The sequence below is a fragment of the Triticum dicoccoides genome, chromosome 2A (genome assembly GCF_002162155.2).
Source record: "Triticum dicoccoides isolate Atlit2015 ecotype Zavitan chromosome 2A, WEW_v2.0, whole genome shotgun sequence".
NCBI lineage: Eukaryota > Viridiplantae > Streptophyta > Magnoliopsida > Poales > Poaceae > Triticum > Triticum dicoccoides.
The window spans coordinates 493,632,783-493,643,276 of NC_041382.1; positions in this window are offsets into that span (position 1 = coordinate 493,632,783).

Genomic DNA, 10,494 nt, shown 5'->3' on the forward strand with positions numbered 1-10,494 from the left:
GGCCCACAAGTCAGCCTCCCACCATGGTGGGTCCCAGCTAGCAGGGGGAGTATTCATTTTTTTGTGCGTAATAAGGAAGCACTTCCGGTGGGTCCGAGCTGACAGCGGGGGGAACTTTTTTTTGCAAAATACGCTGGCCCGTCCGGTGTGTCCAAGCAGTCAGGGGGGAAACGTTTTTTTCGCGAAATAAGGTGGCCCGTCTGGTGGGTCCCTGCTGTAAGGTGGAGGAATAATATTTTACGCATAATAAGGAGGCACTTCCTTGCGGCTGCCTGGACCCAGCTGTCAGCCTCTCCACGTACAGTACTCTTCCGATGGAAGTCGGTCGTTGACCACGTTGACCACGCAGTGCCGAGAGCACCAGGGCGGTGGTCTGGATGACGGTGAGGCCTATGAAGGGGACGACGCGGAGCCGGGGAAGACGTAGCAGTGGAAGCCCGCACGGATAGGAGTACGAGGGTTCACTGGTTCGGATGCGGTGTGAGGCTGCTGTCGCCGCAGAATAACAGGGGGTGTGGGTGAGTGGAGGGATGGCCTGGCCAGCGGTGGGAGTAGTATGGGGGCGGTGAGGCCTCCGTGGCAGCACAGCCGGCCACGAGAGGCAGGAGCAGGCGGCACGACCGGCGCTGCTTTGGGCGGCTGGACCAAGAAGACCAGAGGTTGAAGAAGCACTATGGCCGTTGGATGACATCGTACGGTCACTGAAGCTAGAAACTTTTATTATTGACTAAGTTGACAAAGCCCTTGGTACACTCCAACTTAGTAGGCCCACAGGTCAGCCTCCGAAACGATGCGCCCCAGATGTCAGGGGGAGGAATCATTTTTTGGGCAGCCGAAGCTAAGAATATCTGAGATTGAAGAAGAAGCACGACATCCGTTGGATAGACATCCAACAGCCACTGGTGCTAGAACCGCGTGTTGACTATAATAAGTTGGCAAAGCCTTGCATACGCGTCAACTTATTTTTTTAGGGGACGCGTCACTTAGTAGGCCCACAAGTGTGTGGCAAAGAACTTATAGCCCATTTGCGTTTTGTAAGAATGTACAGCCCATTTTGGAATTCTAATGGAATTTACAACAGCCCATTTACAGTTTGTTAAAAGTACAACCCATTTTCTAGCTAGGACAATGATTAATAATTTCAACCAACCGTTGAAGACAGAATTCAATAAAATTTCCCACATTTTGATGTGCTCCGAAATATTTTTATCCCGAAATTTCTAGTCAGATTAAATATAAATTTGTATTACATAAAAATCCAACGAAACATTGGCGCGCAACAATGAAAATTTAAGATTTTCAAAATCCATAAATAATATTTTATAAACTAATTTCGTGTTTGGTGCATTTTTTATAGTTACTGCCCAATTTTTATAATTACATCCCATTTATTATTTTTTGAAGCCCATTTTCCTGTTAAGCCTAATGCATCCCTCCTAAGAAAGATTTGCAGCCCAGCGAGGCAAAGAATAACAAGTTGACCTTGCCTGGGTATTCCTCAAAAAGACGTATAGCTAGGCTAGCCATTTTCATCTTGAAAAAATTAGTATTTGGGCTGGATATCTGGCCTGGGCTAGACGGGCCACAGCCCGCCCAGTTAATACCCTGCTCTCCTCTGAACAACAACGAAATGATCGCCAAGAAAAACTCTGCAATGCTCACGCCCCAAAAACACAAATACTGCTCGAGCTGCTTGGTCCCAGCTGTCGGCCGCACCTTGTGCAATTCTCTTGTTTATATTGACTACATAGGTTGACAATGGTGTGGGACCGTGATGTCAGGAAACCAGGAGAAAGAAAAAAAATATAGTTGTACATAATAAGGAGGCACTTGCATACGCACAGTTATGGCCCTAGTGGGTCCCTAGTGTCATCCAGTCAAAATAAAGTCATCTCCTGAATCCTCATGTTCGTTGACGATGTTAACAATGCTCAGCACCACGGCGAGCGCAACAACTCGAAGGACAACGGAGAGGGCCTCGCAGGCCCTATGGATGGTCTGATACAATGCCCGCTACTCATTCAGGAAGCCAGGATCATCGGACACCTATGAGCACCTTCGAGAAACTGAGACGACACGAAACGGTAAGGCCGCGCTTGGGAGCTCTGGTTTATTTCAAACCTGTATTAACATACAAGTGTAATTTACTCGTCATCGAAAACAACACGTAAAATACAGGCGTAATGAAACCAAGGGCCCGAGGTCTGTAAGTGAAATCGGCGGGTTACACGTGTAATTTGAGAGACCAGTGTATATTTTACGAGCACTGCTATATGGACGACATTACCAGACGATACATCCACGACGTGCGTATCATGCCATCCATGGGCAAGGCTGAAACAACAACTAACGGTTGGCTTAGAAATCATCCGAGTGTCGTTCAACGTTTTTATCATGTGTCAAGTACTTCCGATATTTTACAAGTCGAAATCGACCAACCAAGCGCCTTCGCCTGAGACCATCTGCATTAATTTACAAGCGTCAGTTTTACAAGTGGTTTTGGTTGCAAAACCACGATCCAATCATGGCCTAATATCATGAGTTGGTCGGAAGATCATATGGTTTCACGTCTAACCTACCCGACTTGTCGTATAGGCTATGAATGAAACATCAGACGTTGAACTTCTTAAGCACGGAAACAACATAAGAGGATGATCTTCTTAACAAGAAAATCACTGGCATTAGATCGACATGCAAAACAATACGAAGCATTATTCTCAGGAGGCACGGTGAACAGCTTGAGATGCCGCATGCCACAACATTCCAAGCTCAACTTTGCAATCAAACACAAGGATTGGCATTACATAGACAATATTCAGAACAAACTCTTAACACAAGGCTTCTCGGTCATTCCTTCTGTAATGTAGCGCAAACAATGACTGCTTCTTTCTGCAAAGTGGAACGACCAACTGGACCCAGTAATGCAGCAGTTTGCCTTGGACACATTGGCTCCTTTTGTGCAATTGAACTAAAATCGAAGTCGGAATAAAACCGAGCTTTAATTTTGATATCCCTGTAAGCAACAAAAGGTATAAGGGAAACAATTACTGAGAAATAACGGTTGATGACTTGTACTCCCAAAAGAAAAACATCTACTGATCTACCTTATCTTAATGGGAAACAAAGCAGGAGAGTAGCAATTCTCAATCAGTGTGATTCATTCATATTAACTGAGACATTATCTTAACAATGCCTTGTTTCAAGATGTATAAAGAACGAAAAAGCAGAAAAGTATCATTCCTAAAACAATGCGACTGATTCATTTTAATAGAGACATATCTTAACAATACCTTGGTTAAACATGTAGAAAGAACTACAAAGCAGGATAGTACCATTTGTAAAACACTGTAAGTCTGTAACTGATATATAATAACAGAGACATTATCTGAACAATACATTTCTTAAACATGTACTCTGGCCGATCCCTAACAGAAATGGTACTCCTGTCGATCCCTAACAAGTGTTTGCAGTTTTGAACTAAGATTCAGTTCCAGGGTAGAGTGGGCGCAACAACAGTATGTGCTTCCATCTACTTATAAAGGGGGTGATGCAGAGTTCGTTGTCACAAAGCAACAAGCATCATGTCTGGGTTGGTTCCATTTTTGTTCACTACTTAATGGGAAAAGACAGCAATACAATAGCTTCAATTGAACATTTATTTAAAATAGTACCAATACAAATAGCACAACATCTCAAAGCACACTACACAATCATGTGGATGAAGGCCTGTACTGACCTTTCATGAGACCGACAACGATAAAATACGAATCTGCCAAGACGAATAGGAAATCCAATCTCGTTTTGTGCAGTTGCACTGAAATCAAGCAAAGTGTTTCACGTAGCGAAGTAAAATGTCGCAATAGCAACAAGTTGAATAGATATCCCTGTATAAACAGAGGCAAAAAAAGGAATCAATTACTGGCTAATAAAGGAGGATGAAACATGCGGCCACAAAAATGGTAATCCCGCCAATCCCTAACAAGTGTTGCAGTTTTGAAATAAGATTTAATATTTAATTCTGAGAGTGGCATCAATTACTGGCTTATAAAGGGGGTGATGCTGAATTTGTTGTAACAAAGCAACAATCATCATGTCTGGGTTGGTCCCATTTTTGTTCACTACTTAATGGGAAAAGACAGCAATACAATAGCTTCAATTCATCATTTATTTAAAACAGTACCAATACAAGTAGCACATCATCTCAAAACACACTGCACGATCATGTGGATGAAGGCAAGTACCAGCTTGTCATGACGCACACAAGATCACGTACGAATCTGCCAACATGAATAGGAAATCCAATCTCGTTTTGTGCAGTTGCACTGAAATCAAGCAAAGTGTTTCGCGTAGAGAAGCAAAATGTCACAATAGCAACAAGTTGAATAGATATCCCTGTATAAACAGAGGCAAAAAAGGAATCAATTACTAGCTAATAAAGGAGGATGAAACATGTGGCCACAAAAATGGTAATCCCGCCAATCCCTAACAAGTGTTGCAGTTTGGAAATAAGATTCAGCAGTTAATTCTGAGAGTGGCATCAATTACTGGCTTATAAAGGGGGTGATGCTGAATTTGTTGTAACAAAGCAACAAACATCATGTCTGGGTTGGTCCCATTTTTGTTCACTACTTAATGGGAAAAGACAGCAATATAATAGCTTCAATTCATCATTTATTTAAAACAGTACCAATACAAGTAGCACAGCATCTCAAAGCACACTGCACAATCATGTGGATGAAGGCCTGTACGGCCCTATCATGAGACGACCAACATAAAATACGAATCTACCAACACGAATAGGAAATCCAATCAAGTTTTGTGCAGTTGCACTGAAATCAAGCAAAGTTGCCGGTGTGACATTTAAGTTTTCTATAGCAACAAGTTGAATAGATATTCCTGTTTTAAGAGGCAAAAAGAAGCATCTACCTTATCTTGATGGAAAACAAAGTATAGGACAGTAGCATTTCTAAAACGATTGCATTGATTCATATTAATAGAGAAATTCTTTTAAAACAGATCAGTAGTTAATTCTAAGATTAACAACAGCAAAATAGCTGCATGGGACATGCCAGCACCATGTGCGTCCACACGTATAAATGGGTGATGCGGAGTATGTAGCTAAGCAGCATATATGCGCTGGTCCCATATTTGTTCTCTTTGAACCTTCTTCCTATGTGAGGGAAGCAAATCTAGTCGTGCACAAACTACTCGACCCCCCAGTTTGTTTCCCTTTTCAACAAAGAGATCGGTTCCTTATAGATGTGTGTACTGGGTTACCCCCTTTTTCCGTTTTCAACCTACAAAGTGGCTGGATAGCCAGTCTATACTACTTTCCGCTCCTCCTTACTCATTGAACCACGTCCTAGATTCTTGCTCCAGCCCACCGCACCCTTGTTTCCTCTTTGAACCAAGACCTAGATTCGACTACAGATCGAAAAAGATCCACATGCAGCTAGAGCAACGACGGTTTCAAAGAAACTTATGCCTTAGGGTCGTCGGGATGTAGCAAGGCATGCGGCGGGAGGCTGGATCTGCCCACACTACGTACGGCAGCGAGGAAGAAGGGGTCGGTGGCCCTCCTGCACAGGCGCTGGGTGAAAGAGAACAGCGCAGCCGGCAGTGGATTGCCTCCCTCGCCGAAGGCGATAGAGTGACCGTTGCACCTCCTCCCCTTCCCGGTGCGACGGGATACGGACGCCTCCTTCATCAGCTGTGAGGGGGGAGAGAGAGACAAGAGACCAATGCAGTCTTGTTTATATCTGGTGAAGAGAGGGTGAGAGACTGTGACTATAGCAAACCCTAGCAAATGAATGCGGAGCCTCCAGCGTGTAACATATATGTAGTGCGGCGAGCGTGTGGAGAGTGCAAACCCTAGCGAACAAGCGTTGAAGCTCCCGCTTATATATATACTACTGTAGTACGAATTGAGCTCCGGTTCCTTCACTGCACCTGCTTTTGGCTGTATGACAGGTGAGCCAGCTACATTTTGGGCCCACCTGTGGTAAATCCAAAGGCAGGTGCACTAAGTCAATGAAGCTGCGTCCACGTTGTTAATTATATACGCAGCAATATTAACGTACATCATCTCTTGTTTGCACACGTCTGGACCGCTGCCACGGCCAGTCCTGACACACCCAAACCCTCTTAATCACCCGCGCGTGCTTCTCGCTCGAAACGGTCAGTGCCGCATTCATGCCCGGCCAGAGCGGACACGACCTCTCACTGGCACCGGCATTGAAGCTGCGTGCCGGCCGAGAGAGCGTTGCCCGTGCCGTTTCTGGGTGCACGCGGCTGCTCCGTGTTCAAAGGTCGCAATAGCTGGCTACAACATGCGCAATCTCTTCCAGTAGTAAGTTCTTGGGTGTCCGGGCTACAGCTAGCTGTCCTCCCCCAACTCGTCAATCTCTTCCAGTAGTGCTAGTACTCCATGGCGCGATCCATCGACAAGCAGGCGGGAAAGTTATAGTATACTACTCGGTTTGCGGTGAGTGGCATGCCGAGCGACTGTGTGGGGTCGAGCCATGGAGGAGGGTGAGACACGAACACGACAGACGTGATTTAAACGTTGGTTTTGCTCGATGGCGCGATCCAACGAAACGAAACGTTGGTTTCTCTCCGTTTCCATTTTTTCTCCGGAAAAACGGAAACTTTTCCACTCCATTTTCATTCCTGTTCCAAGGTTGCCCCGTTACAACATTCCATCAAATACAAAGGAAAACTAACACGCATGCTGATGCATCTCAATGATTCACAGATCATAGCCAATATTTACTTCACAACTAAAAAAAAGTTGTGAGAGCGTGTACGATAGAAAAACTACTGATGGGGTCACTACGACCTAAACCCTAAACATGATTTAATTTCCTGGCCAGGTAGAACCTGTCAAAGGAAAGACGGCTGGCACCCTCGGATCATACGATGCTTTTGTGCAGTTCCACTAAAATCGACCTGCGCATCCCAGATGGCAAAGATATTGAAGAAGTGTGATTAGAATAATAGTACTGGCACTAGTTCATGAGACATAAACTCATCACAAGTAGAAGCCGGTAGAAGTAGAGAAAGATCGACATGGAGATGGAGCTATGGCAGTGGAGCAAGTCGGCTCCAAAAGGAAGATGGACTACCTGGGACGTTGGGCTGTAGCTAGAAGGGCGGTTGGGACGCGGCATCGGCCCATACTGCGGTGACCCCCGATTGGGACGCATTGACTGTGGGTTTTCTCCCTCGCCGATGTCGACCGCGTCTACGCAGAACATTGTTCCCTTCCCCAAGCTGCGGGATCATGCCCGTCATTCTATGCTTGTGAAGAGAGCAACCTAAGCAAGCAGGCTTGTAGCTTAGGCTCCTGCTAGTGTATATATAGTGGTTTTATTTTTCTCTCCATATCAACCATTTTATATTGCGTATGTTCATTCAAGAGTGAAATGATGGTTTCTTCTTCCAACTAACTTACTGTGTGATTTGACTGCTCCTTAGTGGCCCCTACACGTACTCCCCCTATGTGTATGCAACAGTCACACATACACATGGACGCAAAAACGCGCGCGACACCCTAATGCATGCATGTCCGAGCACACGACGGAACACACACGGTCACGCTCAAGTGCTCAACCTACACGTGCATGCACACACATACTCAGTCAGGGTGAGCTAGTGATCGTATGAACACCAAAAAATATATATATTGAGCGCAATGAGCGTATTATGAAGTCCACTGGCCGTATTTTTACAAATATACAGTGACAGACAATGTATTTATGTCGTTTTAAATTAAGACATATTAAACGAAGAGGAGGCAGCATGGACTAGCATTACTTTGCTGTGTCCCGTCAACTTGCCGAACGAGGAGAAGGTTGCAGGACGGGAGAATCTTGCGCGCGGTGGCTCGCAGGACAAGGAGAAACTTTTGACTAATGCAAGCTCTCCCTCGCTCAAGCGATGGATGTGCAATAGTTAATTCGGTGTCAGATGTTGCCAGAAGCATACACTATACTACTAGTGCTATTATTGTTCGACTTCCCGAACAGCCAAGCGCAAAGTTTACTAGTACTACTACTATAGTCCATAAAGGTACATACTATACTAGTACTAGGAACTGGGTGGAGGAGCGTCTGCACTCTTATTATAATTTTAAAATGTGATAAAGCAATCTTCAACACATTCGGTTCTCTTCAAGGGTTCTCGCATGTGATAATGGAAGTTGATTGCATGGAACACTCGCCACAATTCTTGCTTAATTCTGGCTCATATCCTGTTACAAATATTAGCGCTCAGTAATATTTCCTATTTTTTTGTTATTCAGCATGTAAACAGGGCAGCAAACCTTGCGGCGCATCTTCGTGCGAACCGTGCTTGCTGCACTTTGAATGTGGCCGAGAGCTGGCTTGATGAAACACCTCGCTTCCTATTTCTTTTCTTGCGGAGTACCTAGCTTCCTAGTGACCAGTGTCTTGGCTGATCGTCCTAAGAATGCTTATATATGAATAAAGCTCTCTCATTTACCCGCAAAAAAGATTAAGCCATATTAACCAGAAAGGAGGGAGTATGGACTAGCACTACTTTTTGGTGTGTCCCGTCAACTCGCAGAATGAGGAGAAGCTTGCAAGACAAGGTGAAGCTCTCTTACGCCTTTTGACTAATGCAACCTACCCTCAGTGGACATGCATCAGTCCACTCGGTGTCAGATTGTCAGAGGCATACACTGTAGTACCCAACATGGGGAGTACCATCATTGTTCGACTTCACGAAGGGGCGAAGAGCCAAGTGTAGTAGTACGCATACTTGGTTTTGCACCTTCATACTACTCCACCCTCCGTCACAGTTTACAGGGCGCGCTTCATTATGATGCATTTCTCTCAATGCATTTCCACCACCAGAGAGACTTTAGACGCGTTTGGTTTAATACTCAATTAATTAGCGCATGGTAACCGCAATCAAGTCCACAATTTTCTCTCCATGTACTGTACTACTATGGAGTGCATGCATGTGTGTACCCGGGGTGGAAGCACTGCATGCATGTGTGTACGCATTATTCCCTCTAGTAATAGACGTCGTGCTATAACTACCAATGCTATTTTTCAGGCCGATCGCTAGTCGCCTTGGTCCCATGGATTTTTTTCTTTTTCTGAAGCGCGCTGTATAAACAGTGACGGATGGAGTAGTATGAGCGGATTCAAAGAAGAGCATATTGATGGTTGCTTCTTCAGAGAAACTTATAGTGGGAAAGGTGGGGCTTATGATTTGACTGCTCATTACTCACTATTAATGCGGCACAACGACCAGGCTGAGTCTCCCAAGCGGTTGTGCACTACCCCCTCGGTTCTTAAATATACTCCGGAGTATTTGTCTTTCTAGAGATTTCAACGAGTGACTACTCAAATATTTGTCTTTTTAGAGATTTCAAATGGAATGGCACATACGGATGTATATAGACATATTTTAGAGTGTAGATTCACTCATTTTGCTCCTTATGTAGTCACTTGTTGAAATCTCTGTTAAGACGAATAGAATATTTAGGAACGGAGGGAGTACACATACGAAGCAAAATGAGTGAATCTACACTCTAAAATATGCATGTTTGAAATTTGTGAAAAGACAAATATTTAGGAACGAAGGAGTATAATTTTGTGCATGGCACATGGACCCGGATGATGAAGAGGCTTCTGGCAATGCTATCAAGCTTCCATAATTTGTTTACATAATTGACGTACTATACAAATAATTTTCCAGTGACATGAAATTGTACAATGGTGTGAGCTTTCAGCTTTTGTTTCGCGTGTCTTGCCATCGATGCTCTTTCGAAAACAATAAAAAACTAACTTCCTTGCTAATGCATGTCAATTATTAGCAGATCAGAGCTAATAATTACATCACAACTGAAGACAAAGTTGTGAGAAGGTGTTAAATTAAAATTGATCCATGCTTTCATTGGCAGCAACGTCCCCCCAGCTCTGTCTAAATCAACAAGGCATGTTGGGAAAAAAGTAGCTGTCTGGAGCATGCAACATTCCGATCATTTTGTGCGGTTCCACTAAAATAGAGCTGAGTGTCCCTGTTCCAAAGATATCAAGTGTGATTATGATAAGAGAGGACTGCTGATGAAACAATAAACACACAAATAGAAGTCGGTCACCTTTGCAGTCTCTCTTAAGACTAACTATTTGGAGAAGATTAGGCTCGGAGTTGGATGAGGAGGATAGAGCAAAACTAATCTCCCTTTGTGCAGTCGCACTGAAATGTAGAGACGTTGCCCGTGTGACATTTTAGTACAACTGCACAAAACACTCTTAAGAAAAAAGTGATTTGTGCAGTTCACCAAAAGGTCGCAATAGCAATGAGGTGAAATGGATAGCCCTGTTTCCAAAAAGGAGGTAGAAAGGAAACAATTACTGGCCAATAACAGTTGATGACACATGCGACGACAAAAAAGAAGCATATTCCTTGTCCTAGGGGAAGATAACAACATGGTTGTGTTTGTCTAAAATGGTGTGAGGA